A 23,547-nucleotide genomic window follows, 5' to 3' on the forward strand; every position below is an offset into this window, starting at 1 on the left:
GAGAGACAAGATGAGGTAGAGTCGGTAGTAGATGGCTGCATCCCTGGAAAGGATGCTTCCACCAAGGACAAAAACTCACTCAGCACACAGAGCTCTCTTTCTGACACAGACCACAGTCCCCACCTCACCAGCTCCGCTGGCTCCGATACAGGCTACGAGAGCGAGACCCTGTCCAGCCACTCCAAACCCCGAGCCCAGACCACCGGGGCTGAGGGAGACCTACAGAGGGAGAACAGAGAGATGCGGTCAGAGCTGCAGGATGTTAAGGATGAGTTACAAAGGAGACTGGAGGATCTGGAGACCCAGCGCAGAGCGGAGGCCGAGGCCAGGACCAGGCTCAAGCAGCTCAGCCGCAAACACGCCTCCCAGGCTGAGACCTCCAGAGAGAAGGAGAGGAGGGGGAGTTAGAGGAGAGAGCAGAGACGGGGAGGTTGAAGGAGGCACTGGCTGAACTTGAGATAAAGGTCAGGAGAGATGGAGAGTACAGGGAGAGGGGAGAGAGAGAAGGAGGAAAGGAAAGAGAGGGAGAGAGAGAGAGGACAGGGAGAGGGGAGAGGACAGGGAGAGGGGGAGAGGACAGGGAGAGGGGGAGAGGACAGGGAGAGGGGAGAGAGGACAGGGAGAGGGGGAGAGGACAGGGAGAGGGGGGAGAGAGAGAGGACAGGGAGAGGGGAGAGGGAGAAGGAGGAAAGGAAAGAGAGGGAGAGAGAGGACAGGGAGAGGGGGAGAGGACAGGGAGAGGGGGAGAGGACAGGGAGAGGGGAGAGGACAGGGAGAGAGAGGACAGGGAGACAGGGAGAGGGGGAGAGGACAGGGAGAGGACAGGGAGAGGGGAGAGGGGGAGAGGACAGGGAGAGAGAGGACAGGGAGATGGGGGAGAGGACAGGGAGAGGGGAGAGGACAGGGAGAGAGAGGACAGGAAGACAGGGAGATGGGGAGAGGACAGGGAGAGGGGGAGAGGACAGGGAGAGGGGGAGAGGACAGGGAGAGAGAGGACAGGGAGACAGGGAGAGGGGGAGAGGACAGGGAGAGGGGGAGAGGACAGGGAGGGGAGAGAGGACAGGGAGACAGGAGGGGAGGAGAGAAGGAGGAAAGGAAGAGAGGGAGAGAGAGGACAGGGAGTCTGAAAGCAGGGAGCTGCTGAACCTCCGCTAAAAAAGCAGCTGGCTGAGTTGAAGACAAAGCTCTTGATAGAACGGGAGGAGAGAGAAAGTGAAAAGGAGGAGGAGAGGAAGGGATTGAAAAACAAAGGGATCGAAGGAACGATTGAACTTACTGTGAAGCTGGAAGAGCTCCAGGCAGAGTTGAAGGAACTGAAGAACCGTGGACGTCTTGAAGTGAAGAACATGGTAGATAAATACACCTCTTTGACATATCTCACCCTGCACCATGACATCACCTCTAATTCCAACAACAACACCGTTGTCCCTGACTACAAGCTACTACCATCTCCAGACCAGCACCATCTCCTGTGTGAGAATCCCAACCCACAGAACACTGTTGTCTCCCAGGCAACAGCAACAACAGCTGATCTGATCCAGGAATATGGAACTCTGACCAAAGCTCCAGATCTCTCCAGACCTATTATTGAGGGAGAGACCATTGTGGAGGCCCAGAGGGGTGTGTCTCCCTCAGACCAGGCTGAAACCACCATGGAGCTCCAGAGTAGAGGCCTCTCTGCCTCAGAGTTAGCCCAGAAGGTGGAGCATCTGGGTGGGGAGAGGAGGCTGGGCGAGCTGGTGGTTCGACAGAGCCAGGTAACCAGGCAGACCCAGCAGCTGACCCTGGCCTTCGACCACCAGAGCAGACACATCCAGGAGCTGCTGGCAGAGCTGCAGGAGAAGGAGGGCAGCGGCGTCAGGCAGGGACAGGAACTGCAGCACTGTAGAGATGAACTGGCCATGCTCAGAGTGGAGAAGGAGAGACTGGAGAAAGAGAGACAGAAGGAGGAGCTCAAGGAAAGTAGGGTCACAATAACCCCTCAGCAGGTTGACCATTACACAGATGTACATCAGATCCCCCATAACACTCAGAATGAGTCTGCCTCTGGGATAGAAGAGAGTACAGACATAACAATAAAACCACTGAACACTACCCAGGCTTCCTCTGCACTTTGTGATGAGGGAAGTCAGCTGCCCACTCCACAGAAAAATTGTGTCACATAATTATATTATTTAATCGACAGCACTACCACTCTGAGCAACCATCCTGTTGAAAATGAGGCCGCGAAGATGGTGGATTCTAAGGCTTCTGCTCAGCCAAGCAGGAGTGAAGGGAGAGTTGAAAACACAGAGAAATTCAAATCGGACCCTTTAACTGTCACACGTTCTGAGGAGCAGCTGGAACATCCTGAGGTTTCTGGGCTCCAACAGCAACACGTCCGTAGTGAAGGACACACCATGTACAGCCCTGCCTTCAGGAGAGCTACTGAAGAGTTCCAGCTATCCCAGAGAGACCTGAGTCTAACCAGGACTGAGAACACACATCTTACTGTAGAGCTGGAGAAAGCTTCCGGGACCAACAAACAACAGTACACCAGTGGACAGGGTCGAGAAGAGAGTCTGGCTGAAAAGCTGCGGTCTCTAAAACAGAAAAACAAACAACTGGAACTCAAACTTCAAGATGTTGCAACCACAGACAGAGAAATTAGTTTTGTCAGTAACACAACACTACCAGCCACCTGTGAAGACCAGGCTGAAAGAAAAGGAAAGAGGAGGAAAAGAAAGACCCAGAGGGAGGAAAGGAAGTTATCTCCACCTCTGGGAGCTAAAGCAAATCAGTGACATCATCACCTCAGGACTGGAGGCCACACTGCAGGATGGAGGGAAACCCAAAGACGAGGAGAGAGGGGAAAGAGTCTGAAGGAAAGAGGAGGAGCTAGGGATGAGGGGAGAGGGGAAGGAGATCGGGGGAGAGAGGAGCTAGGAATGAGAGGAGAGGGGAAGGAGAGGGTGAGAGGAGCTAGGGGTGATGGAACGGGGGAGTAGAAGAGGGAGAGAGGAGCTGGATATGAGACTCTATTGACACTACTCCACTGGCTCCACTGCAGATCACCTGCCTAAAGAAGCAGGTAGGTTTCTATACTCTAAATCTTACTGTGAACGTAGTTATCAAAGTTACCATAAATACAGAACAATTTCCCCCATATCTTAAGCATTTGGTTGTTCAAAAACCCTACTACAAAAGGCTTTATTGGAGCTAGCTATTTTGAATAAATGTATTTTGAATAAATCCTGAATGTTATTTTGTCTCTCTCGCTCTCTCTCCTCCTGTCCAGGTGGTGGCGCTGCAGGCTGAACTGCAGTCTCTCTCTGAGGTGGAGAACCAGAGATGGGCTGAGGAGCTGGCAGTGTGGAGGCTGACAGAGCCAGACCCCTGTCTGGACCCAGAGGACCCATCGCTGCGACCCTCAGCCCTGCATCCCTTCAGCCCTGGACACAACACTGCTCCCCTCAGCTCTGGACACAACACTGCTCCCCTCAAGCCTGGACACAACACTGCTCCCTCAGGCCGGGACACAACACTGCTCCCCTCAGGCCTGGACACAACACTGCTCCCCTCAGGCCTGGACACAACACTGCTCCCTCAGGCCGGGACACAACACTGCTCCCCTCAGGCCTGGACACAACACTGCTCCCCTCAGGCCTGGACACAACACTAACTCCCCTCAGACACTGCCCCCCTCAGGCCTGGACACAACACTGCCCCCTCAGGCCTGGACACAACACTGCTCCCCTCAGGCCTGGACACAACACTGCTCCCCTCAGAGCACTGCTTCCTCAGGCCGGGACAAATGAGGCTCCCCTCAGGCCGGGACACAACACCGCTCCCCTCAGGCCGGGACAAACACTGCTCCCCTCAGGCGGGGACACTTTACACTGTCCCCTCAGGCCTGGACACATCCTGCTCCCCTCAGGCCTGGACACAACACTGCTCCCTCAGGCCGGGACACAACACTGCTCCCCTCAGGCCTGGACACAACACTGCTCCCCTCAGGCCTGGACACAACACTGCTCCCTCAGGCCGGGACACAACACTACTCCCCTCAGGCCTGGACACAACACTGCTCCCCTCAGGCCTGGACACAACACTGCTCCCCTCAGACACTGCTCCTCAGGCCTGGACACAACACTGCTCCCCTCAGGCCTGGACACAACACTGCTCCCCTCAGGCCTGGACACAACACTGCTCCCCTCAGACACTGCTTCCCTCAGGCCGGGACACAACATGTTGCACAGACCCCTTTGTCCGGGACACAACACCGCTCCCCTGAAGGCCAGGCTGAAAGGACACAGCACTGCTCCCTCAGGCGGGGACACAACACTGCTCCCCTCAGGCCTGGACACAACACCGCTCCCCTCAGGCCGGGACACACACTGCTTCCCTCAGGCCGGGACACAACACCGCTCCCCTCAGGCCGGGACACAACACTGCTTCCCTCAGGCCGGGACAGGAGCTAGGGCTCCCCTCAGGCCGGGACACAACACTGCTCCCCTCAGGCCTGGGACAACACTGCTCCCCTCAGGCCTGGACACAACACTGCTCCCCTCAGGCCTGGACACAACACTGCTACCCTCAGGCCGGGACACAACACTGCTCCCCTCAGGCCTGGACACAACACTGCTACCCTCAGGCCGGGACACAACACTGCTCCCCTCAGGCCGGGACACAACACTGCTCCCCTCAGGCCGGGACACAACACTGCTCCCCATATCAGGCCGGGACACAACACTGCTCCCCTCAGGCCTGGACACTACACTGCTAAATCAGGCCTGGACACAACACTGTTACCCTCAGGCCGGGACACAACACTGCTCCCCTCAGGCCGGGACACAACACTGCTCCCCTCAGGCCGGGACACAACACTGCTCCCCTCAGGCCGGGACACAACACTGCTCCCCTCAGGCCGGGACACAACACTGCTCCCCTCAGGCCGGGACACAGACACCCCCTCAGGCCTGGACACAACACTGCTCCCCTCAGCCCTGGACACAACACTGCTCCTCTCATGCTCTGGACACAACACTGCTCCCCTCAGGCCTGGACACACCACTGCTCCCCTCAGGCCTGGACACAACACTGCTCCCCTCAGGCCTGGACACAACACTGCTCCCCTCAGGCCGGGACACAACACTGCTCCCCTCAGGTCGGGACACAACACTCCTCCCCTCAGGTCGGGACACAACACTGCTCCTCTCAGGCCGGGACACAACACTGACTGTGATCAGGGAGGATGAGCTGCTTCTCTCCTGCACCTCCAATAGACCCTATAGGAGGACCCTGGCCTCAAGGTAATGGTGCACTTAGCACTTGTAGGAAACATGTGGTGACAATAATGCTTTTCATATACTGCTTATATATAAAATATAAACAGTGCATTTGGAAAGTATTCAGACCCCTTGACTTTTTCCACATTTTGTTACGTTACAGCCTTATTCTAAAATTGATTAAATAAAAAAGTCCTCATTAATCTACACACAATACCCCATAATAACAAAGTCAACAGGTTTTTATACATTTTTGCAACTGTATTAAAAATGTAAAACCGATGTCTTATTTACATAACTATTCAGACCCTTTATGAGACTCGAAATTGAGTACAAGTACATCCTGTTTCCATTGAGGCCGGCCCCGAATCCTTAATATGTTTCTACAACTTGATTGGAGTCCACCTGGGTAAACTCAATTGATTGGACATGATTTGGAAAAGCACACACTGTTTGTATAAGGTCCCACAGATGATAGTGCATGTCAAGCAGAAACCCAGCCATGAGGTCGAAGGATTGTCCGTAGAGACAGGATTGTGTCGAGGCACAGATCAGGAAGGGACCAATCATTTTCTGCAGCATTGAAGGTCACCTCCATCATTCTTAAATGGAAGATGTTTGGAACCACCAAGACTCTTCCTCAGCGTCGGGACCCAAGAAGACTTGGCTGTAATTGCTGCCAAAGGTGCACGAGGCAGGTGGCCTAGTGGTTAGGGGTTGGGCCAGTAACCGGAAGGTTTCTGGATCGAATCCCTGAGCTGACAAGGTAAAAATCTGTCTTTCTGAGCAAGGACAGTTAACCCACTTTTCACTGGGCCTCGAAGACATTGATGTCGATTAAAGGCAGCCCCCCGCATCGGTCTGATTCAGAGGGTTAAATGCACACATTTCCAACATTGTTGGACAACTGACTAAGTACTGAATGCCTAATGTAAAATGTGGTGGGCACTCTCTTCGTTCACTGGACTTTATCCTGCTAACTGTTCCAAATGTCCCAACTGAATTTGGTAAAAGGGCATTTATGTACTCTGCGCCATCATCTTGGAACACCTTACAAAATACTTTTAAACTGGAAGAACTTGTCCCGATTTGTGTTTTTAAATCACTGATGAAGGATTTTGAGGCTGATTGCCTGACCTGTCAATGTTTTTAATTGCTGTTCTTGTGAATTCAATGGTTTTTACTAGATTACTTGTAGTTTTTCATGTTGTCTGTCTGTATTTTTTTTGTATTGACTTGGTGCTGCCTATCTTGGCCAAGGCGCTCTTGAAAAAGAGATTTTAATCTCAATGAGCCCTTCCTGGTTAAATAAAGGTTATATAAAATAATGGGGGTTGTTACTGTTGGACAGAGGTAAAGCCAATGTATTTTATGATCCTAAAATACTGTTACAATCATTTCATCATTCAAATAAAAACGTTTTGATCGTTTACATATACACTGCTCAAAAAAATAAAGGGAACACTAAAATAACACATCCTAGATCTGAATGAATGAAATATTCTTATTAAATACTTTTTTCTTTACATAGTTGAATGTGCTGACAACAAAATCACACAAACATTATCAATGGAAATCAAATTTATCAACCCATGGAGGTCTGGATTTGGAGTCACACTCAAAATAAAAGTGGAAAAACACACTACAGGCTGATCCAACTTTGATGTAATGTCCTTAAAACAAGTCAAAATGAGGCTCAGTAGTGTGTGTGGCCTCCACGTGCCTGTATGACCTCCCCACGATGCCTGGGCATGCTCCTGATGAGGTGGTGGATGGTCTCCTGAGGTATCTCCTCCCAGACCTGGACTAAAGCATCCGCCAACTCCTGGACAGTCTGTGGTGCAACGTGGCGTTGGTGGATGGAGCGAGACATGATGTCCCAGATGTGCTCAATTGGATTCAGGTCTGGGGAACGGGCGGGCCAGTCCATAGCATCAATGCCTTCCTCTTGCAGGAACTGCTGACACACTCCAGCCACATGAGGTCTTGCATTGTCTTGCATTAGGAGGAACCCAGGGCCAACTGCACCAGCATATGGTCTCACAAGGGGTCTGAGGATCTCATCTCGGTACCTAATGGCAGTCAGGCTACTTCTGGCGAGCACATGGAGGGCTGTGCGGCCCCCCAAAGAAATGCCACCCCAAAGAAATGCCACCCCAAAGAAATGCCACCCCACACCATGACTGACCCACCGCCAAACCGGTCATGCTGGAGGATGTTGCAGCCAGCTCTCCACGGTGTCTCCAGACTCTGTCACGTCTGTCACATGTGCTCAGTGTGAACCTGCTTTCATCTGTGAAGAGAACAGGGCGCCAGTGGCGAATTTGCCAGTCTTGGTGTTCTCTGGCAAATGCCAAATGTCCTGCACGGTGTTGGGCTGTAAGCACAACCCCCACCTGTGGACGTCGGGCCCTCATACCACCCTCATGGAGTCTGTTTCTGAACGTTTGAGCAGACACATGCACATTTGTGGCCTGCTGGAGGTCATTTTGCAGGACTCTGGCAGTGCTCCCCCTGCTCCTCCTTGCACAAAGTCGGAGGTAGCGGTCCTGCTGCTGGGTTGTTGCACTCCTACGGCCTCCTCCACGTCTCTGATGTACTGGCCTGTCTCCTGGTAGCGCCTCCATGCTCTGGACACTACGCTGACAGACACAGCAAACCTTCTTGCCACAGCTCGCATTGATGTGCCATCCTGGATGAGCTGCGCTACCTGAGCCACTTGTGTGGGTTGTAGACTCCGTCTCATGCTACCACTAGAGTGAAAGCATTCAAAAGTGACCAAAACATCAGCCAGGAAGCATGGGAACTGAGAAGTGGTCTGTGGTCACCACCTGCAGAACCACTCCTTTATTGAGGGTGTCTTGCTAATTGCCTATAATTTCTACCTGTTGTCTATTCCATTTGCACAACAGCATGTGAAATGTATTGTCAATCACTGTTGCTTCCTAAGTGGACAGTTTGATTTCACAGAAGTGTGAATGACTTGGAGTTACATTGTGTTGTTTAAGTGTTCCCTTTATTTTTTTGAGCAGTGTATTTTACAGATGTTATGCTACTGTGAAATCCTGCATGCTTATGTTTCTAGATCCAACAGTGCAGTAATACCTAACATGACAAAGCAATACATACAAATCCAAAGAAATTAAAAGAAAGAAATTCTGGAATATCAGTTCGGAGTATATATACAGTGCCTTCGGAAAGTGTTCAGACCCCTTGACTTTTTCCACATTTTGTTACGTTACAGCCTTATTCTAAAAATGGATTTGAAAAATTCCCCTCATCAATCTACACACAATACCCCATAGTGACAAAATAACGTTTTATTTTATTTTTTATTTTCACATATGTATAAAAAATTACAAACGGAAATATTACATTTACATAAGTATGCAGACCCTTAACGCAGTACTTTGTTGAAGCACCTTTGGCAGTGATTACAGCCTCGAGTCTTCTTGGGTATGAAGGTTGGAAGGTGAACCTTCGCCCCAGTCTGAGGACCTGAGCGCTTTCGAGCTGGTTTTCATCAAGAATCTCATAAATTTTTGCCTCGATCCTGACTAGTCTCCCCTTCCCTGCCGCTGAAAAACATCCCCACAGCATTAAGCTGCCACCACCATGCTTCACCATAGGTATGGTGCCAGGTTTCCTCCAGACCTGATCAAGGCCCTTCTCTCCTGATTGCTCAGTTTGTCTGGGCGGCCAGTCTTGATGGTCTCCAGCTTCTTCCATTTAGGAATTTTATTTATTTTTTTATTTATTTTACCTTTATTTAACTAGGCAAGTCAGTTAAGAAAAATTCTTATTTTCAATGACAGCCTAGGAACAGTGGGTTAACTGCCTTGTTCAGCGGCAGAACGACAGATTTGTACCTTTTCAGCTCGGGATTTGAACTTGCAACCTTCCAGTTACTAGTCCAACGCTCTAACCACTAGGCTACCCTGCCGCCCTGGTGGAGGTGGTGGAGGCCATTGTGGATCTTCAATGCTGCAGACATTTTTTGGTACCCTTCCCCAGATCTGCCTCGACACCATCCTGTCTCGTAGCTCTACGGACAATTCCTTTGCCCTCATGGCTTGGTTTTTGCTCTGACATGCACTGTCAACTGTGGGACCTTATATAGACAGGTGTGTACCTTTCCAAGTCATGTCCAATCAATTGAATTTACCACAGGCTGACTCCAATCAAGTTGTAGAAACATCTCAAGGATGATCAATGAAAACAGGATGCACCTGAGATCAATTTTGAGTCTCGTAGCAAAGAGTCTGAATACTTGTGTAAATAAACTATTTCTGTTTTCATTTTTAATACATTTGCAAAAATGTCTAAATCTGTTTTTGCTTTATCATTATGGGCTATTGTCTGTAGATAGTTCAGGATTTTTTTTATTGTATCCATTTTAGAATAAGGCTGTAATGTAACAAAATGTGGAAATAGTCATGGAGTCTTCAACAAAGTACTGAGTAAAGGGTCTGAATACTTACAGTACCAGTCAAAAGTGTGGACACGCCTACTCATTATTTTTATATTTTCTACATTGTAGAATAGTAGTGAAGACATCAAAACTATGAAATATCACATTTGGAATCATGTAGTAACCAAAAAACTGTTAAACAAATCAAAATATATTATTACATTTGAGATTCTTAAAAGTAGCCACCCTTTGCCATGATGACAAATTTGCACACTACATAAGGTAGTCACCTGGAATGCATTTCAATGAACAGGTGTCCCTTGTTAAAAGTACATTTGTGGATTTTGTTTACTTTTGGATTTGAGCCAATCATCAGTTGTGTTGTGACAAGGTAGGGGTGGTACACAGAAGATAGCCCCAATTGGTAAAAGACCAAGTCCATATTATGGCAAGAACAGCTCAAATAAGCAAAGAGAAACGACAGTCCATCATTACTTTAAGATATGAAGGTCAGTCAGTCTGAAAATTTTCAGGAACTTTGAACGTTTCTTCAAGTGCAGTCGCAAAAACCATCAAGCACTATGATGAAACTGGCTCTCATGAGAACCGCCACAGGACAGGAAGACCGAGTTACCTCTGCTGCAGAGGACAAGTTCATTAGTTAACTGCACCTCAGATTGCAGCTCAAATAAAAGCTTCACAAAGTTCAAGTAACAGACACATTTCAACATCAACTGTTCAGAGGAGACTGCATGAACCAGGTCTTCATGGTCAAATTCCTGCAAAGAAACCACTACTAAAGGACACCAATAAGAAGAAGAGACTTTCTTGGGCCAAGAAACACGAGCAATGGACATTAGACCGATAGAAATCTGTCCTTTGTTCTGATGAGTCCAAACTTGCGATTTTTGTGTCTTTGTGAGACGCAGAGTAGGGGAATGGATGATCTCTGCATGTGTGGTTCCCACCGTGAAGCATGGAGGAGGTGTAATGGCGTGGGGGTGCTTTGCTGGTGACACTGTCAGCGATTTATTTAGAATTCAAGGCACACTACCACAGCATTATGCAGCGATATGCCATCCCATCTAGTTTGCGCTTAGTGGGACTATCATTTGTTTTTCAACAGGACAATGACCGAGGACACCTCCAGGCTGTGTAAGGCCTATTTGACCAAGAAGGAGAGTGATGGAGGGCTGCATCAGATGACCTGGCCTCCGCAATCACCTGACCTCAACCCAATTGAGATGGTTTTGGATGAGTTGGACCGCAGAGTGAAGGAAAAGCAGCCAACAAGTGCTAAGTATATATGGGAACTCCTTCAAGACTGTTGGAAAAGCATTCCAGGTGAAGCTGGTTGTAAGAATTCCAAGAGTGTGCAAAAATGTCAAGGCAAAAGGTGGCTACTTTGAAGAATCTAAAATAGAAAGAAAAACCCTTGAATGAGTAGGTGTGTCCAAACTTTTCACTGGTACTGTATTTCAAATGTGATCAAATGTTATCAATTTGCCAAAATGTCAAACTGTTTTTGTTTTGTCATTATGGGGTATTGTGTGTAGATTCATTTAATCCATTTTAGAATAAGGCTGTAACTTATCAAAATGTGGAAAAAGTCAAGGGGTCTAAATGCTTTCCGAATGCACTGTATATTATGGTGTGTATGGACAGTATATGATGAGCTTTGACTAGAATACAGTATATACATATGAAGAGGGTAAAACTGTACGTAAATATAATTAAGTGACCGGTGTTCAATTACTATTTACATAGGGCAGCAGTCTCTAAGTTGCAGGGTAGAGTACCGGGTGTTAGCCGGCTAGTAACTATGACTAAGTTCGGTGCAGGGTACTTGGTGGAGGCCGGCTAGTGTTGACTATTTAACAGTCTGACGGCCTAGAGATGGAAGCTGTTTTTCAGTCTTTCAGTTGCAGTTTTGATGCACCTGTTATGTCTCCGCCTTCTAGATGGAAGTGGGGTGAAGAGGCTGTGGCTCGGGTGGTTGAAATCCTTGATGATTGTCATGGCCTTTCTGTGACACCAGATGCTGTAGATGTCTTGGAGGACAGGCAGTGTTCCCTCCCCTCGGTGCTGCGTTGGACTGACCGCACCGCCCTCTGTAGAGCCCTGTGGTTGCGGACGGTGCAAATGCTGTACCAGGCGGTGGTACAGCCCGACAGGATGCTCTCAATGGTGCATCTGTAGAAGGTGAGGGCCTTAGGGGCCAAGCCTTTTGAGGTTGAAGAGATGCTGTTGCGCCTCCTCCATTACACTGTCTGTGTGGATTGACCATTTCAGTTTTATTTATTTGTAGAAATTTGTAATTTAGCAGATGTTCTTATCCAGAGCGACTTACAGTAGCCAGGGGCCTGACCACCTCCTTGTAGGCTGTGTCATCCAGCTGGTCTGCACATGCTCTGAGGATGCGGCTTGGGATGCCGTCTGGGCCAGCAGCCCTGCGAGGGATAACATGCTTACCTTACATTTCTTACTCAGGTCGGCCATGGAGAACGAGAGCTCATGGTCTTTGTGTGGAGGTGGCCCACGTCGGCAGCTCTGTGTTTTCCTCAGTGGGTGAAGTTGTTTAGCTTGTCCGAGAGCAAGGCGTCAGTGAATGCCGACAATCTATAGATGGTTTTTGGTTCTAATAGTCAGTGGGAACAACATCGTCTATGCACTGATTAACTCAGTCACAGAGTCATTGGCCGAATACCCATTCTAGCGTACTAAACAGTATGTGAAAAACAAAGTTTTATAGTATGTGAAGTTTCAAAAATAGTATTCATCTAATGCGCGATTGCGTTAACTTCCACCATTCGTTTTGGTACAGCTGTATGGTACAGGCAAAATGTGTTTATGTATGTAGTACACTAGTATGTGTATTCGGACATGGCCAGTGTATATGTCAATACTATTCTCAGAGGCAGCCCGGAACATTTCAGAGTGTGTGTGATTGATCAAAACAATCTTGAAGCATAGATTCCGATTGGTCAGACCAACGTTGAACAGTCCTTACCACGGGTGTGTCCTGATTGACATTTCTGCTTATGGGGGAGGAACAAAATAGAGACGTGATCTGATTTGCCGAAGGGAGGGCAGGGGAGGGCCTTGTAGCTGTCCCAGAAGGGGGAGTAGCAATGGTCAGGAGTGCTCAATGAGCGAGTACCACAGGAGATGTGTTGATAAAACTTCAGTTGAGTTTTCCTAAGATTTTCTTTAGTGAAGTCCCGAGCTACAATAAATGTGTCCTCAGGATATGCGGTTTCCAGTTTGCACCAAGTCCAGTGTAGTTCCTTGAAAGCCATTGCGATGTTGGCTTGGGGTGAACACAGCCATGACAATGACCGAAGAAAATGATCTCGGGAGGTAATCCTGTCAATATTTGATGAGGTATTCCAAATCAGGAGAACAAAAGGACTTGAGTTCCTGTACATTACCACAGTCACACCATGAGTAGTTAATCATGAAACATACACCTTCTACCTGTCCAAGCCATGGACAGAGAACCCTGCTGGCTGAGTGGACGGCGACAGTATATCCGGAGAACCATGATCCCGTAAAACAGAGTATGTTACACAGCCCCTATGTCTTTTTGGAAGGAGATCCTGCCCTGAGCTTGTCTACTTTATTGTCCAGGGCTCAAAGTTTGCAAGTTCTTGGAAGCGGTGGATGGCATGCACACCTCTGGAGTCTAACAGCCCACTCCTTGTTCCTCTTCCACGGGGACGGTGACATAGAGCAGCCACGGGATGAATGGAATTGCCCCGGGAAGTTCAAACAAAGGATCCAATTCAGGGAATTCTAATTTCTGGTCGAAATGCTGGTGAGTGACCACCGATCTAATACCCCTTTTGAATAACTCCCAAACTTGCAATGATAGACGCTCAAAGCATCAACCTCTCTAACCAAACCAAATCTCCATCAGACCCTACAGACACCAAAACAGACATAACAGATCTGAGCTTAACCTGCGGGATGGTAACAACCTAGGTCTTCCACCTACCACCACTATTAAACATACCACCTCCCCACTGTACAGTGCCTTCAGAAAGTATTCATACCTTTTGACTTACTCCACATTTTGTTCTTGCAGCCTGAGTTCAAAAAGTATTTCAAAAATACTTTATCACACCCATCGACACACGATACCCCATAATAACAGTGGAAACATGATTTTAGAAATGTTTGAAAATGTATTGTTCTGTATTTAATCATAGTTTTCATTCCAGAAAATGTCATGGCTTTAGAGGCTTCTGACCTCAGAAAAAAGATAGTAGAAATCCACAAGTCTAGTTCATCCATGGGAGCAGTTATCAAATGCCTCAAGGTACCACATTCATCTGCACAAACAATAGTATGCAAGTATAAACACCATGGGACCATGCAGCCGTCATACCGCTCAGGAAGGAGACGCGTTCTGTCTCCGAGAGATGAACATACTTTGGTGCGAAAAGTGCAAATCAATCCCAGAACAGAAGCAAAGGACCTTGTGAAGATGCTGGAGGAAACAGGTACAAAGGATCTATATCCACAGTAAAACGAGTCCTATATCGACATAACCTGAAAGGCCGCTCAGGAAGGAGGAAGCCACTGCTCCAAAACTGCCATAAAAAAAGCCAGACTATGGTTTGCAACTGCACATGGGGACAAAGATCGTACTTTTTGGAGAAATGTCCTCTGGTCTGATGAAACAAAAATAGAACTGTTTGGCTGTAATGACCATCATTATGTTTGGAGGGAAAAGGTGAAGGCTTGCAAGCCGAAGAACACCATCCCAAACGTGAAGCACAGGTGGCAGCATCATGTAGTGGGGGTGCTTTGCTGCAGGAGGGACTGGTGCACTTCACAAAATAGATGGAATCATGAGGAAGTAAAATTATGTGGATATATTGAAGCAACATCTCAAGACATTAGTCAGGAAGTTAAAGCTTGGTCGCAAATGGGTCTTCCATATGGACAATGACCTCAAGCATACTTTCAAAGTTGTCAAAATGGCTTAAGGACAACAAAGTCAAGGTACTGGAGTGGCCATCACAAAGCCCTGACCTCAATCCCATAGAAAATTTGTTGGCAGAACTGAAAAAGCGTGTGCGAGCAAGGAGGCCTACAAACCTGACTCCGTTACACCAGCTCTGTCAGGAGGAAAGGGCCAAAATTTACCCAACATATTGTTGGAAGCTTGTTGAAGGCTACCCAAAACATTTGACCCAAGTAAAACAATTTTAAGACAATGCTACCAAATACTAATTGAGTGTATGTAAACTTCTGACCCACTGGGAATGTGATGAAATAAATAAAAGCTGAAATAAATAATTGTCTCTACTATTATTCTGACATTTCACATTCTTAAAATAAAGTGGTGATTCTAACTGACCAAAGACAGGGACATCTTACAAGGATTAATGTCAGGAATTGTGAAACTGAGTTTAAATATACAGTGGGGCAAAAAAGGACACCAGAAACAAAATTGTAGACCTGCACCAGGCTGGGAAGACTGAATCTGAAATAGGTAAGCAGCTTGGTTTGAAGAAATCAACTGTGGGAGCAATTATTAGGAAATGGAAGACATACAAGACCACTGATAATCTCCCTCGATCTGGGACTCCACGCAAGATCTCACCCCGTGGGGTCAAAATGATCACAAGAACGGTGAGCAAAAATCCCAGAACCACACGTGGGGACCTAGTGAATGACCTGCAGAGAGCTGGGACCAAAGTAACAAAGCCTACCATCAGTAACACACTACGCCGCCAGGGACTCAAATCCTGCGGTGCCAGATGTGTCCCCCTGCTTAAGCCAGTACATGTCCAGGCCTGTCTGAAGTTTGCTAGAGAAGAAGATTGGGAGAATGTCATATGGTCAGATTAAACAAAAATAGAACTTTTTGGTAAAAACTCAACTCGTCGTGTTTGGAGGACAAAGAATGCTGAGTTGCATCCAAAAAACACCATACTGTGAAGCATGGGGGTGGAAACATCATGCTTTGGGGCTGTTTTTCTGCAAAGGGACCAGGACGACGCATCCATGTAAAGGAAAGAATGAATGGGGCCATGTATCGTGAGATTTTGAGTGAAAACCTCCTTCCATCAGCAAGGTGAAACGTGGCTGGGTCTTTCAGCATGACAATGATCCCAAACACACCACCCGGGCAACGAAGGAGTGGCTTCGTAAGAAGCATTTCAAGGTCCTGGAGTTGCCTAGCCAGTCTTCAGATCTCAACCCCATAGAAAATCTTTAGAGGGTGTTGAAAGTCCGTGTTGCCCAGCAACAGCCCCAAAACATTACTGCTCTAGAGGAGATCTGCATGGAGGAATGGGCCAAAATACCAGCAACAGTGTGTGAAAACCTTGTGAAGACTTACAGAAAACGTTTGACCTCTGTCATTGCCAACAAAGGGTATATAACAAAGTATTGAGATAAACTTTTGTTCTTGACCAAATACTTATTATCCACCATAATTTGCAAATAAATTAATAAAAAATCCAACAATGTGATTTTCTGGATTTTTTTTTCTCATTTTGTCTGTCCATAGTTGAAGTGTACCTATGATGAAAATTACAGGCCTCTCTCATCTTTTTAAGTGGGAGAACTTGCACAATTGTTGGCTGACGATACACCTTTTTGCCCAACTGGCTAAGGTGTATGTAAACTTCCGACTTCAACTGTAGGTTAGTATTGTGGAGTAACTACAATGTTGTTGATCCATCTTCAGTTTTCTCCCATCACAGCCATTACACTCTAACTGTTTTAAAGTCACCATTGGCCTCATGGTGATATCTCTGAGCGGTTTCCTTCCTCTCGGAAACTGAGTTAGGAAGGTCCCTTTGTAGTGACTGGGTGATACACCATCGAAAGTGTAAAAAAGTGTATTGATACGCCATCAAAAGTGTAATTAATAACTTCACCATGCTCAAAGGGATGCTCAATGTCTGCTTTTTATTTTTACCCTACTACCAATAGGTGCCCTTCTTTGCAAGGCATTGGTAAACCTCCCTGGTCTTTGTAGTTGAATCTGTGTTTGAAATTCACTGCTCGACTGAGGGACCTTACAGATAATTGTATGTCTGGGTACATTAAAAAAATAATGTTAAAAACTGTTATTGTCCATACAACTTATTATGTGACTTGTTAAGCAAATATTTACTCCTAAACTTATTTAAGCTTTCCATAGCAAAGGGGTTGAATTCTTATTGACTCAAGACATGTCAGCTTTTCATTTTTCATTAATTAGTAAACATGTCTAAACATAATTCCGCTTTGACATTATGGGATATTTTGCGTAGGCCAGTAACACATCTCAATCTATTTTAAATTCAGACTGTAACTCAACAAAATGTGGAAAAAGTCGAGGGGTGTGAATACTTTCTGTAGGCTCTGTATGGACAGTAATACATATTTAAATAGCTTCTTCCCCCCCACCCATCTTCAGGTTTTGCTGACATCTCCAGTGGTACAGCCTGTCCGTACATCGTGAGGAGGGGGCTCCTGGGTACTGATGTTATGCCCCTCCCTCGGAGAGACCCTGGCCAGAGGGAGGGGGGCAGGAGGACCCTGATAAACCCCCAACAGGTGAAGAATTTATCCCCTTAGAACATAACACTACACTAGTGATGCGCGGGTTGACTCATAACGGGTTTGTGTAGCTGAAGGGCGGGTGGGTGTCGGGCGGGTTGAATAAAGGGAAGCAATACCTTTCAAAAAAGGCCATTTATAAAGGCTACATTGAGGTTTTTCTTTCATTATGTTTAGACTATCTGGTATTACACATAAGCTTAAGCTTCGGGCTTAACTGTACGAGCGTCAAATAGCCTACACAGCCAATCGCCAAATAATACTTTTAGGAACGGGCAGAAAAAGTTGATGTCAATTCACGGAGGCAAAACAGACATTGTCGAAGTTCAATTCAATATGACAAAAGCTGCGAAAGGAGAGTTGAAGATAAAGAAAAGTAATTTTGGGAAAATATTTGGAGAAGTGGTAAAAGAAAATGGTGGCAGTTATTTTAGGTGTGATGATTGTGAGGCGCTATACAAATTTGACAGTCACAAGACGGGACTTCAAATAGGCCGATGGCATGTCAATTGAACTGTAGCCTACTGCTTAGATGGGTTAAATGGAAACTGACATTTTTAACATATCCAGTGCAAGTTAGACCAAGCTGTTTAGTTGACATCTGAAGACAGGGAGGCATTTAGGATGTCTTCTAATGCATCATCACACACATGACCCCTGCGTCATCATACACATGACCCCTGCGTCATCACACACATGACCTCTGCGTCATCACACACATGACCCCTGCGTCATCACACACATGACCTCTGCGTCATCACACACATGACCCCTGCGTCATCACACACATGACCTCCCTGCGTCATCACGAACATGACCTCTGCGTCATCACACACATGACCCCTGCGTCATCACACACATGACCTCTGCGTCATCACACACATGACCCTCTGCGTCATCACACACATGACCTCTGCGTCATCACACACATGACCTCTGACCGTCATCACACACATGACCCCTGCGTCATCACACACATGACCTCTGCGTCATCACACACATGACCCTGCGTCATCACACACATGACCCCTGCGTCATCTGCGTCATCACACACATGACCCCTGCGTCATCACACACATGACCCCTGCGTCATCACACACATGATCACCCTGCGTCATCACACACATGACCCCTGCGTCATCACACACATGACCTCTGCGTCATCACACACATGATGACCATCACACACATGACCCCTGCGTCATCACACACATGACCTCATGCGTCATCACACACATGACCTCTGCGTCATCACACACATGACCCTGCGTCATCACACACATGACCCCTGCGTCATCACACACATGACCTCTGCGTCATCACACACATGACCCACATGACCCTGCGTCATCACACATGACCTCTGCGTCATCACACACATGACCTCTGCGTCATCACACACATGACCTCTGCGTCATCACACACATGACCCCGTCGTCATCACACACATGACCCCCCTGCGTCATCACACACATGACCCTGCGTCATCACACACATGCGTCATCACACACATGACCCCTGCGTCATCACACACATGACCCCTGCGTCATCACACACATGACCTCTGCGTCATCACACACATGACCTCTGCGTCATCACACACATGACCCCTGCGTCATCACACACATGACCCCTGCGTCATCACACACATGACCTCTGCGTCATCACACACATGACCTCTGCGCGTCATCACACACATGACCTCTGCGTCACACACATGACCTCTGCGTCATCACACACATGACCATCTGCGTCATCACACACATGACCTCTGCGTCATCACACACATGACCTCTGCGTCACCCCTGCGTCATCACACACATGACCTCTGCGTCATCACACACATGACCTCTGCGTCATCACACACATGACCTCTGCGTCACACACATGACCCCCTGCGTCATCACACACATGACCCCTGCGTCATCACACACATGACCCCTGCGTCATCACACACATGACCTCTGCGTCATCACACACATGACCCCTGCGTCATCACACACATGACCCCTGCGTCATCACACACATGACCTCTGCGTCATCACACACATGACCTCTGCGTCATCACACACATGACCCCTGCATCCTCACACACATGACCTCTGCGTCATCACAAACATGACCTCTGCGTCATCACAAACATGACCTCTGCGTCATCACACACATGACCTCTGCGTCATCACACACATGACCGCTGCGTCATCATTACGTTCGGCACATATTTCACGTCTATCACAGAGTCTGTATAGTCATAATGTAAACTTATGTAGCTACTGAACGTGATAGTGGATACAAATTCTGTTCCAATTCAGGAGAACAAAAGGATTGTGTCGTCTTTAGGACTTGATTTTATCCTCTTGGCCTCCTTGCGAGCGTAGGGGTCCACAATGGCTCTCCACCTTACGCTCTTCTTAATATTCGTTGTGTGTGTGTGTGTTTGTACAGATCCACTGGGAGACCGTCAGAGAGAGTCCATTTCACTGGACCTACTGCATACCACCTCCTGACCTGATGTACTGACCCGTGGTACTGGAACATAGAGATCAAACAAAACTCCTTTCATCTCTGTCTACTGAAACACCTTGACCTGAAGAGGGACACCAACTTTCACCTACTGACGTTTCAGAAGAGGACTTTTATTGAGTTTAACCACAGCTCATTGGTTTCTCAGCACCCATTAAAGTACTGTTCTTAACAAATCTGTTTAACCACGGGTCATTGGTTTCTCAGCACCTACCACAGTACTGTTCTTAACAAATCTACTGATAAAGATTTCCTTGATGTGCTGTTAATTAGAAATAGTGCTTGACGCCAAGGTTATGATTTATCTTATGGGTTAGGCCATGGTCAGTGGTAAGTTGTAAAAACTAAAAACATGATTTTTTGTTTGAGTTGCCTTATAGTCTGTTGAATGTGTCAGTGTGTGTGCGGCTTTTATAAGCAGTTGGTGTACATTTTTAGGGAGTGGGTGTGTTGGTTTGTACAAAACTGTGTGTACAAGGCTGAGTACGTACTGCATGTGTAGGATGATGTGTGGGTCGTTATGTTTTCTCAATGTTAGCGTGTGCCTGTGTATGACTCAACCTAACCTGAGCTTGTTTCCTCTCCTTGTATGGCAATCCACTGGGAGCGCTCCCTCTCTTCCCCTTCCTCCCTTCCCCTCCCTTTCTTCCTCCCCTTTGCTTTCCTTCCACTTAGAAACGGTTTAAAACTCGCACCCTCACACCGTGTTCTTAAATTTACGCAAGTGCCAGACACTTATGAGGGTTATTTTCTTTTGTTGATACGCTTTATTTAAATTGTGCAGTTTTAGTCTTTAAAAAGAAAAATGTTTTTATATTTGAACATTTTGATAGATATTTTTGCACACGTTAATTATTGTGCCTTAGGCTTCTAGATTTTCAGTTGGAACAAACTGCCCTGGTTTGAAACAATATTCAGTTAAGAGATTGTTTAACAGAACCATTTATAACATCTTAAATGTATTTCTGGTTCTGCCACCCTCGATGTACAAGTGTGTACTTGTATATGTGAGTGTTTCGTGTGAATGAAACCTTCCTCCATTACAAATCCACTATACTCCAACCACCTTTCAGAGCCGAGGTTTATTACAATGTTACTTAGATCAATCTGAGTTGTCATTTGTTTTTGTTGTGATCTAAATATCTCAAAACCACTCCTATATGTTTTTAACACAGCTAAATAAATTAACAGGCATTGGAGCTGATAGAAGTAGATTTATTAGTTGTGGAATTATTTTTAATTTCTCTCACATTTTGAACTTGATGTACACTGCATTTGGAAAGTATTCAGACCCCTTTAATTTTTCCACATTTTATTCTGGAAGGTTCTCCCATCTCCGCAGAGGGACTCTGGAGCTTCCTCTGGAGCTTCCATTTTAAGAATGCTGCAGACATTTTTTGGTACCCTTCCCCAGATCTGTGCCTCGACACAATCCTGTCTCGGAGCTCTACAGACAATTCCTTTGACCTCATGGCTTGGTTTTTACTCTGTCAATCACTGCCAACTTTGGGACCTTATATAGACAGGTGTGTACCTTTCCAAATCATGTCCAATCAATTGAATTTACCACAGGTGGAATCCAATCAAGTTGTAGAAACATCTCGAGGATAATCAATGGAAACAGGATGCACCTGAGCTCAATTTTGAGTCTCATAGCAAAGTGTCTGAATAGTTAAGTAAAAATGTAACCTGTTTTCGCTTTGTCATTATGGGGTATTGTGTGTCGATTGATGAGGAAAAAATGTATTTAATCTATTTTAGAATAAGGATGTAACATAACAAAATGTGGAAAAAGTCAAGAGGGGTCTGAATACGTTCCGAATGCACTGTACATAGTTAGCTACACGTGCTTTCTGTCACCACAGACATAATACATGTAGCCTCTTTCAACAGCCCTGTCTTTAGATTCTAGAAGCCTGGCGTGTGTTCTAGAACACACATAACTCTATGGGCTGTTACAGTACCATCAGTGCTTAACTCGGAATGTAATAGGTGCTGGTATTCATTTTGGGTGCCGGTACTGTTTATATTCTGGAGCTCCACAATACTTTTGAGCTAATATTTTATAAGAGGAACACAGCTGTATTTATTTCCATCTCTCTCTAGGTTGGAGTTGCATTCCAAATAGTACCCTCTACTCTAGAGGTCACTAATGGGGTACCCAGTAAGGTAACTGGCAAGACATCAGTCCTGACATCAGAGTCCAACTGAAATCATTTTTTCCATTCACCGCTTACTTGAAAGTAGCCTGGTCCCAGATCTCTTTGTGCTCTTGCCAATTTGCTTGCTCATTGTCAAGCCAGACATGGTTGGCATGACAATGAGTGCCATGATGGCACATACAGACGGGTATACAGGGTAACATGAAAGGACTGGGAAAGTGAATTCAAAGTCTCAGGTACTCATCCTAGCATAGCAGTTAGATCTCCTGTTTCTGCTACACCACAGTCTACCTTCCAGTCACCTCGAGAGACTTGAGTTTGATGACTGGATAAATATGAGTGGATTACACTGTGATAACTTAACATTGCTCAAGACACCTCTGTCTGTGTTCTCATTCAAACTCACTGTAGTTAGGAATGTATGGGTTTAAAAATCTAAGCCCCTCTAAATGGACATCAGGAAACAAACAGGGGCTATGCTCTTACTCCAGCCCATAGCTTTCTCATGCTCACAGTAATGACAACGTTATAGGGCCAGGAATTTTTGGGCACTGTGCTTCTACCTGTATTTCCAGCATTATCCACTAGTGTTGCTGCAGGTAGGAAGCGTTCTATTATTGATGCAAGCTGTGTCCAATCAATCATTTGGGGGGGATTACCTAAGCCAAATATCAAATCAACGTTTATTGGTCGCATACACAGATTTGCAGATGTCGCACTGAAATGCTTGTTTCTAGCGCCAACAGTGTAGTAATACCTAACAATACAAAAAGTTAAATCAGTACGAACAATGTCAGAGTCCGGAATATATATACACAAACACACCCACTCAAGGGTTTATATTTTTACTATTTTCTACATTGTAGAATAATAGTGAAGATATCAAAATTATGAAATAACACATGGAATCATGTAACCCAAAAAATATTAAACAATCAAAATAAATGTTAGATTCTTCAAAGTAGCCACCCTTCATTTTGCACACACTTGGCATTCTCTCAACCAGCTTCATGAGGTAGTCACCTGGAATACATTGCAATTAACAGTGATTCTACAAGTCAAGATGATCCTCAGACTAAGAAGTTGTAATTAAAAATAGGCTAATTATGGGCAGTGTCAATGAAACCATCCATTGAAGTATATTGTAAAGAATTTGGGGGTAGCCACACCTGGGACTCAAACCCAGGTCCAACAACTGTCAAGCCAACACCTTAACCATTACACCAAGAGGTCCAGGCCTACAGTGGGAAGGAAAAGTATGTGAAATGTTTAGAATTACCTGGATTTCTGCACAAGTTGATCATACAATTTTCTCTGATCTTCATCTGTCACCACAATAGACAGTCTGCTTAAACTAATAACAAACAATTGTTTCATGTCTTTATTGAACACAGTGTAAACATTCACAGTACAGGTTGAAATAAGTACGTGAACCCTTGGATTTAATAACAGGTTTACCCTCCTTTGGCAGCAATAACCTCAAACAAATGTTTTCTGTAGTTGTGGATCAGACCTGCACAATGGTCAGGAGGAATGTTGGACCATTCCTCTTTACAAAACTTTCAGTTCCACAATATTATTGGTGTCTGATGTGACTTGCTTTCTTCGAGGTCATGCC

The 23,547-nt window shown here is 46.3% G+C and overlaps 1 long non-coding RNA gene across 2 annotated transcripts; it reads left to right on the forward strand.

Annotated features, from left to right (window-relative positions):
- The first annotated feature begins 5,019 nt into the window (after positions 1 to 5,019).
- On the forward strand, positions 5,020 to 20,123 carry LOC135545168 (uncharacterized). Of its 2 annotated transcripts, XR_010456414.1 has the most exons (4): positions 5,020 to 5,291; positions 13,309 to 13,495; positions 17,102 to 17,241; positions 19,690 to 20,123. It is a non-coding gene; the product is annotated as an uncharacterized LOC135545168 (long non-coding RNA). The 2 variants fall into 2 exon arrangements; XR_010456415.1 differs by lacking the exon at positions 13,309 to 13,495.
- Positions 20,124 to 23,547: the final 3,424 nt, after the last annotated feature.

Source organism: Oncorhynchus masou, chromosome 9 (assembly GCF_036934945.1).
Source record: "Oncorhynchus masou masou isolate Uvic2021 chromosome 9, UVic_Omas_1.1, whole genome shotgun sequence".
NCBI lineage: Eukaryota > Metazoa > Chordata > Actinopteri > Salmoniformes > Salmonidae > Oncorhynchus > Oncorhynchus masou.